At 41.2% G+C, this 8,915-nt stretch overlaps 1 non-coding gene across 1 annotated transcript; it reads right to left on the bottom strand.

Moving 5' to 3' along the window:
- Positions 1 to 609: 609 nt before the first annotated feature.
- On the bottom strand, positions 610 to 746 carry LOC119920632. Its single transcript, XR_005448363.1, has one exon. It is a non-coding gene; the product is annotated as a small nucleolar RNA SNORA7 (small nucleolar RNA).
- Positions 747 to 8,915: the final 8,169 nt, after the last annotated feature.

Here is an 8,915-nt window from a genome sequence, read left to right as displayed (position 1 = left end):
GTCTAAATGAAATTACAAGTCACTGACCATTAAATCTTTGGAGGCTTTCAAAAATGTTTAATATGGCCTAAGGGGAAGTAGAGGCAGCCTAGGTAGCTTGAAAGGAACAATATCATGATAATTCAATGTATGCTGGCTATTCTAGAGTGGATGAAACAGTGTGTCTGCAATGAAAACATAATTTGCCATAGGAAGGCATTAGTAAGAGCCCAATAGCAGACAGAGACTGTAAGCTCCTTATGGGTGGAGAATGTGTCTGCTAATTCTGTCGTATTGAACCAAGCTCTTAGTACAGTCCTCTGTATATAGTAAGTTCTCAGTAAATACCACTGATTGATTGATTGATAAGAAGTTGCACAGTAAATATCAATGTCTGGAGTATGCATTCCACTATACAGTATCTTGTCTATGACTGACCCATAGAGACTCCATGGGCACATCTCTCCCAGAACACCCCACCTCCATCTAACCTTTCTGGTACTGTATACATAGAGATTTCTTGGAAAAAATATGGAAGTGGTTTACCATTACCTTCTTCTGTGCCGTAAACTTGAGTCTCCACCCTCAACTCTCTCCCATGCTGCTACTGCCCAGCATAGGTGAGTTTTGACTTGTAGCAGATTGCCTTCCACTCACTAGCCACTGCCCAAGCTAGGAATGGAATGGGTATGCCTTTGCTTGACTCTCCCTTCCATAGCTAGACTGGTAGAGTACTGGAAAGTCTCCAGGTGCAATCCTGAGAGGGGTACTATACAGTGTATTGGGTACAAATCTAATAACACGTCCAAATCAGAACTCCTCATATTCTCACCCAAACCCTATCCCCCCCACGACTTTCCCAATACTGTAGACAGCACCACCATGCTCCTCATCTCCTGAGCTCATAATCTTGGCATTATCCTCGACTCATCTCTCTCATTCAACCTGTCACCAAATTCTGACAGATATACCTTCACAACATCGCTAAAATCTGCCCTTTTCTCTCCATTCAAACTGTTACCCCATTATCGAAGCATTTATCCTATCCCACCTTGATTACTGTGCCAGTCTCCTTGCCTCCCATCTCTGCTTAATTAGTCTACACTTCACTCTGCTGTCCTGGACCATTTCCTAAAAAACAATTCAGTCCATGTTTCCCGACTCCTCAAGAATCTACAATGGTTGCTCATCCACTTTTAAATCAAACAGAAATTCTATACCTTTAAAGCACTCGATCAGCTTGCCCCCTCTTAACTTACCTCACCTCTCTGATTTCCTATTATGATCCAGCCTGCACACTTCATTCTTCTAATGTCACACTAGTCACTGTACCTCAATCTCAACTATCTCAACCCAGACCCCTCACCCATGTCCTGCCTCTGATCTGGAACTCCCTTCCCCTTCATATCCAACAGTTGATCACTCCCCCAACTTTCAAAGCCTTATTAAAAGCACCTCTCCTCCAAGAGGCCTTCCCCAACTAAGCCCTCATTTCCTCTCTCCATGCTCCCTCCTGTGTCTCCCTTGCACTTGGATTTTCACCCTTTATTCACTCCTCCCACAGCCCCTCAGCATTTGTGTCCATATCTGTGACTTATTTATATAAATGTCTGTCTCCCCCTCTAGACTGTGAGCTCGTTGTGGAAAGGAAAATTGACTACCACCTCTGTTATATTGTACTTTCCCAAGAGCTTAGTACAATGCTCTGCACACAATAAAGCACTCAATAAATACAATTGATTGATTGGATTTATCCAGCTCGGGTTTAGCACCACCAGCCTCCCCTCTCATATATCCTTTTGCTGTAAAGAAAGTCTAATCAGTCAATCATATTTATTGAGAGCTTGTGGTGGGCAGAGCATTGTACTAACACTTGGGGAGTACAATATAACAGAATTGGTAGACATTTTCCCTGGCCAAGTCTACCAAGTCTTCTGCTGAAGTTAGGAACAGCATTTCCTGCCTTCTAGTCCCCTTAAGTAAATATGCTTTTCCTCTCACCGTCCATCACCTTCTACATTCATTATGCATAAATCAGCAGCCACTGTTTGTATTAGGTTTTCTTTTGGTACTTACTCATCTGCAAGATTGTATCTTTCTCTTCCCTACTCTTCCTTCATTTCTTTCTGAATTACATGGCATTTAGAACCTATGTGAAAGATTGTAAATACATCTTGATTGACAAAAGATCTAATGATTACTTTAGGCTATCATCATGGTTAGTTTCAGTACGTTACTGTGTAGCCTGACCTAATTCTAACCTTGCTAAATAAGGAAAGAAACAAATAATAAGTTAAACCTTGCAAAACAGCTCAAGTTTCTATGAATTAGGAGCAGTTCAGCTATTTATTTAGGAAAAAGTTCATTTTTTCACCCCTGTTCTTTTCCAGCCAGAGAAACATTACTTGGCTTCTTGTGTCTCCAACAGAAGTGCTTGGCCTCTTTTCATTTCAGAAAGTCACATTTTAATAAGCTCTTTCTCTGCTTAAGTTTGCTTTCCTCTACTGCATGATGACATATTTCTCATAATTCCATTTTATCCTTAATAACCTCTCTACATCCACATTAATGGCATTTTTCACAAGTCTTTTATGTATGTTATGTGCCTGGCAATTAACTCCATAAATTGTAAAGAAAGTTGTGCATATTTACAAACCTTGTAAGGCTGAAACTGCATGGTAGCACACTAAGATATCAGTTTTATTCTCCACCAGCAGAAAGAGAATTAAACTCTGTTAAATTAAGGTGCTGAACAATAACAGCTTACTCTTTCTGGGAAGCAATCGGCAGCTGATAAAGTGCCTTGTTCCCATGGAACTGAGAGCACAATCAAGCATAGATCTTGTGAAGTGCATTGACAACCTGGAGAGGCATGTAATTGAATGGGTGAGAAACTTCTTTCTCTAGCCTTCAACCTGCACCTTTGGACACTACTTTGATGACCAAGCATCAGTGAAAAATAGACTGCATCAAGGGACTGAAAATGTGATGAGAGACTTGCACTCTTAAATCAAAACTTAGCTCAGAAATGGTCCGGAGTTACTTCTTTCTGTAGCTGTTGGGTGGATAGAGAGGGTATAGAGTGTGTAGAGTGGGATGTAGAGAAGTTATTAAGGATAAAATGGAATTATGAGAAATATGTCATCATGCAGTTGAGGAAAGTAGGTTTGTCCCTGCTTTCTCTGTGAAGACGTCATTTTTTTCTAGGGTGAGCTAATTTGGTGTTATTTTTGTCTAAAGCCTTTCCACTCTTCTCTAACAAAAGCTTACTTCTTTTGGGCAGGGAACATGTCTAACATGTCTACCAGCTCTGTTGTATTGCATTCTCCCAAAGCTTAGTACAGTACTCTGCACAAAGTGAATGCACGATAAATACCCCTGATCGAGCCACATAGTGAGTGGCTTCCGTAATCAGGAAACCTAGTTCCACATTCACAGTTTTAACTCTTGGTGACTTTAAATTACATTCTGTATTCCTCATGCTCTATTGATATTTCCAATTTGTAATATTAATTACATCTTGACTTTTGCCACTGTTCTGTTTGGGAATCTGGTTCAGCCACAATTAATGTGGCTTTTGCAGAATTAGCAAAATGAGCTTGGCCAACATCTATGTCCCCTCATTTCCCCATGATTTTTCTGAATATAAATGGTCTATGGTCTTACTATGTTTAATACCTTTTCCATGTAATTCAATCAAGCAATCCCATCAATCTCTAGAAGCAAAAGCTTACTAGTCTAATATCATCTTTGGTTTGGCTGGAATACCTCCTCATTCTTCCTCAGGCTTATTATCAGGCCATAGCAAGTTTAGTGATGTTTTGAATGTTGAACCAATAGGATTTAGTGATAGATTGAATATGTGGGTTAAATGAGAGAGAGGAGACAAGGATAATGCCAAGGTTATGGGACTGTAAGACAGGAAGGATGGTGGTGCTGCCTACAGTGATGGGAAAGTCAGGGAGAAGACAGGGTTTTGGTGGGAAGATAAGGAGGTCTGTTGAGGTGACCAGAGGACACCTCTTGAAGGCAGAAGGAAATGTAAGACTGTAAAGAAGGAGAGAGATCAGGGCTGGAGATGTAGGTTTGGGAAACATCCTCATATAGTTGGTAGTTGAAATCATGGGAGTGAACAAATTCTCCAAGTGAGTGGATGTACATGGAGAATAGATGAGGACCCAGAACTGAACCTTGGGGGATACCCACAATATGGGGGTTGGAGGCAGAGGAGGAGCCATTGAAAGAAATTGAGAATGAGTGGCCAGAGAGATAGGAGGAGAGGAAAGTGTCAGGGAAGCTGAGTTTGGATAATGTTTCCAGGAGAAGGGAGTGGCGACAGTATTGAAGGCAGCTAAGAGGTCGAGGAGGATTAGAATGGATTAGAAGCCGTTGGATTTGGCAAGAAAGAGATTTTTTGTGACCTTTGAGAGGGCAATTTCTGTGGCGTGAAGGGGATGAAAGTCAGATTTGACAAAGTAACTGATCTAGAAATCTATTAAGAGTCATCCAGTAATTGTCTAATTCCATGAAGACAGGAAGAACAACTTTGAACCTTTCAAATTTGGCTTATTTCATTCAGTACTGACCATGTCACAGAAAGGAAAGACTGTGATGTCATTCTTATCCTCTTCTGAAAACTACTATTACTTGAGAAAAATGAGCATCACTAAAAGTTTCATTCATGTGGTAAAAGTATAGCAGAAATCATATACAAAAGACAGTATAATAAGGCTCTTAGCAGGAAAATGAAAACAGAATGGTTGAACCTTTTCTGCCCCCAAAACAATTAATATACAAGAAAATTCAGAGGGTAAGTTCAGTATCACATTTCAGAATCCAAAGATGGCTGTAGCTACAGAATTTCCAAACCAATTGGAAAAAAAAGATCTATCATTTGGCATTGAGGACCTGGTTTTAGAAAAAGGAGGAAACAATGACTTAGGGCATTGGTGAATTAAAGCTTACTGCTGGCTTTTCACATCAAGACTAATTACCTTAGGCTTATTGTCTAATCTTAAAGCCAGACCTGTACAAGATAATATAGAAAATTTACCAGCACACTTAATGTTTGGCCCTCTGCCTTCCCATATGGAGAGAACTAGCAGTTGAAATGAATGCAATCAGCATTCTAATCTATTTGCTCACATTGGGTGAATATGTAGGGGCTTATTTTGAGATACACAGGGACAATTATAATCACTCACCACACAAAATTTAGGAAGAGAAGGACAGTTTGTCTCATTCTAAGAATTCAGCCTTCGAAAAAGCAGGCAATAGGAAATAACTACTCTTTTGTGTATCTCAATAGGAGGCCTTGGTGTACAATATTACATCTTCGAAAACACAAGCCTCATTCACCAATTCTCCTTGATCCAGAGATTCCCAAGTAGGTAATCCATTCATTCAGAGATGCATTCAAATTATTTGAGCTAATGATGGAAAAAAAACAACTAAGTACGTGTGACATCAAAGCCAACTGCGTAAGAGATTAAAATGTGTGTCAAATTTCTTGAACAAAAGATGAAAAATAAATATTTAAAATAGAGAAAATACAAGGAGCTAGATTTAAGAGCTCTTTGAGCTATTCTCCTTTACAGGAAGAAAGAACACTCACTAATTTACACTGAGGCAGGTATTCACATCATTTAATGGAAACAGCATAGCCTGGGAGTCATAGGACCTGGATTCTAATACCTTCCTTAATTCTTGTCTGCTGTGTGACCTTGGGCAAGTTACTTCCTTCTCTGGGCCTCAGTTACCTCATCTGTAAAATAGGAATTACAATCTCCTTCACTGTGAGCCCCAGATGGGACAGGGATTGTGTCCAACCTGATTTTATTGAATCCACCTCAGTGCTTGGCACATAGTAAGCACTAAACAAGTTCCATTATTATTATATACAGTATATTCGTTTCAATATTACCCTCATCATTACTAAAATGGAGCTGGAGGAGATCGGTAACTAACTGCAAAGACATAAAGAGTTCAAGGTTAAATAAGCAAATAGCCCTAGATGTAGCAACGAAATCATTACAGAATGAAACGGTCTTTAGAATTTTATACTAGTCTGTTTCCCAATTTACTCTAAGTGTCCATGCATATGTGTATGTCTGTGAAGGAAGAGATGAAAGAGATTTAATGGCCAAGTGCAACTAAGCACAGGAAAGCCCATTAAGAATGGCTGGGTCGGGTCCAAATAGGAAATTACTGGAGCACTATAAAACTTCAGGCTTTTCATCGTATTAACTAGAAGGCATGGGGCAAAAGAACCCAGGTACCCCAGAAACACCCCTTTTCCTAGGTTAAGCCAGTGTAGAACATAGTCATAAGGGAGGCAGGACAACTCTACAGCTTTGTAGACATTTATCCTGGTCTGAAGCCTGATAGCATGCTGCTACCACTTTCTGTTTGACAGCCCACCAAAGGATGTGTGGGTATTATTGAAACTGTAAGCTCGTTGTAGACAGGGAATGTGCCTGTTTATTGGTATACCACACTCTCCCCAGCTCTTAGTACAGTGGTCTGAACACAGCAAGCACTCAATAAATACAAGTAACAGACTGACTGATGTCTTTGGTCAGCATGATGCATTGGTAATAATATTTGCTGCCCTGGTAACAGAGTTCTGTAGTAGTGTTTAGATTTGTGTTTCCAACATACACTTTTGGTTGCACAAATAGCTTCCTTGGTGCAGGTCAATATATCTCCTTATTCTTCCTTAGACATATTAACTCATAAGTCTTGGCTGATTTGACAGAGATGTTTATAATCATTGGCATGCCACCTTGAGTGTATAGTCACTTAATGGAGGACAGCGAGAAAGTGCAGAGAGGTTCTGGGTCTTTTGTACTGATGATTTTCTGGAGGACAGAGAAGAGGTTGGGAGGGGTGTGGTGAACATAGAGCCACTCCAGGATGGGTAGGAACAAGGAAATCACAGAATGTCCTGTGCTTCCTCTTCCCCGACTCTGCTCCCTTGCTGCTAGGCTGGTGATTTTTAAGTTTGATCCATTTAGATGATGTATGAGGCAGTGAGGAACTGTGGTTGCTTCCTTCTTCTGATAATCGGGTCATAGATCAAAACAATGGTAATACTTTGAAGCACCAAGATGGGTTATAATCCTGGCTCCACCACTTACCGGCTGTGTGACATTGTCAGTTAGCTTCTCTGTGCTTCAGTTTCCTCATCCGTAAAATGGGAATTAAAAACCTGTTCTCCCTCCTACCAGATTGTAATCCCCACGTGGGACATGGACTGTGTCTTACTCGATTACCTTCTATCTCAGTGTTTAGTACAATGCTTGGCACATAGTAAGTACTTACCGAATACCACAATTATTAGTATTGTTATTAATAACCTATTTCCTCTGGTTCATTTCTCTGGACTGGAGAGGGTTATATTTAGCCTACCGTAAGAGAGAAGAAATTGCCTATGTTCCATTTTCTGATTTTTGGAAAGAGTTTAGGGGATCCTTCGGGACTCTTCTAGGGTTAGAAATGGAACCAAGTCATCCTCTCTTTCTCCTGATGATGGCAATGGAATCTGTTAGACACATACTATGTGCCAAGCACTGTACTAAGTGCTGGGGTAGCTATAAGACAATCAGGATACTGTTCCTGTCCCACATTGGGCTTGCAGTCTAAGGGTAAGGAATAACAGGTGCAGAATTCCCATTTTACAAATGGGGAAACTAAGGCTCATAGAAATGACTTGCCCAGACACAACAAGTCAGTGGCAGAGCCAGGATTAGAACCTAGGTCCCCTGAACTCCCAGGCCCAAGCTCATTCTACTAGGTAGGTCATGTTGCTTCCCTATAAGGGAGAAGTACTGTTGGTATCTGGAAGAAAGGGCAGAGTTTTAGAAAGTAAGAGGCTGACTCAAAGTAGAGTAACCTAGTGAAAAGAGTCAGAGGACCTGGGTCCTAATACCGTCTCTCTGCCACTTGTCTGTTGTATGACCTTGGGGAAGTCATTTAACTTCTCTTTGCCTCAGTTACCTCATCTGTAAAATGGAGATTAAGACTGTGAGCCCCATATGGGACAGGGACTGTGTTGTACTGATTATCTTTTATCTACCCCAGCACTTAGTATAGTGCCTTGGCATACAGTAAGTGCTTAACAAATACCACGATTATTATAATTATTAAGATCTGGTAAGAGGCAGACTTAAAAACAGCTTTCTCCAACTGCAGATAAGTTTTGGCACAGACTGCAGAGAGGCTCAGGTAGCTCCCCAGCCCTCATTTTGAAGCATGGACTGAGATGCTACTGAGTCCAAACTGAGCAACACCAAACTGGAAGAGATTGGAAAGTTGCTTCCAGAGGGTGGTTCATATGGGCTAGCAGCCTAGAAGACAACTTCATAAGAACTACACCTTATGACATGTTAACTGCCCCTTGGGCTCAGGGCTAATGGATTTTGTGGGGTCCCCCATTTGACATGAGACATCATTGTCACACTCTATATGACAACATTGGTGCCATCTCTCCAGTTTAATTGACTGGAACCCAGAAAAAGTCCTCTCAAACTTCCACCCTACCACCAACTTTTCAGGCCAATGAGGATTTATCACTCCCCTGTACATGGTTCTATTAATAATCAATCGAAGGGCTATTAGCATTTAGGTCACTGCCAAGGAATTTGGGGCAAGGGGAAAGGGAGGAGAGGACAGGTGAGGGGGTGATCCTACTCCTCAACTGATCTCCCTGCAGGTACAGGGACATACCAAAGCTGAGCTTGGGGCTTCTGATCCAGATCTACTGCTCCCTCCATGGTTGAGGGCTGTAGTTCCTGAACTTGTTCTGCATGGTATCCCTGGCAATAGGCCAGAGCTGCAATACAATGAGGGAGCTATGCCTTGATTGTAAGGAGTGATTAGTGGGAGAGTGTGCTCCATTAGGCCACACTTGAGGGCCTCTTTTGGTACAGCAATTT

The sequence above is a fragment of the Tachyglossus aculeatus genome, chromosome X1, assembly GCF_015852505.1.
Source record: "Tachyglossus aculeatus isolate mTacAcu1 chromosome X1, mTacAcu1.pri, whole genome shotgun sequence".
NCBI lineage: Eukaryota > Metazoa > Chordata > Mammalia > Monotremata > Tachyglossidae > Tachyglossus > Tachyglossus aculeatus.
Note: the sequence above shows the minus strand (reverse complement) of the source record. Positions and strands in the feature narration are given on the sequence as shown.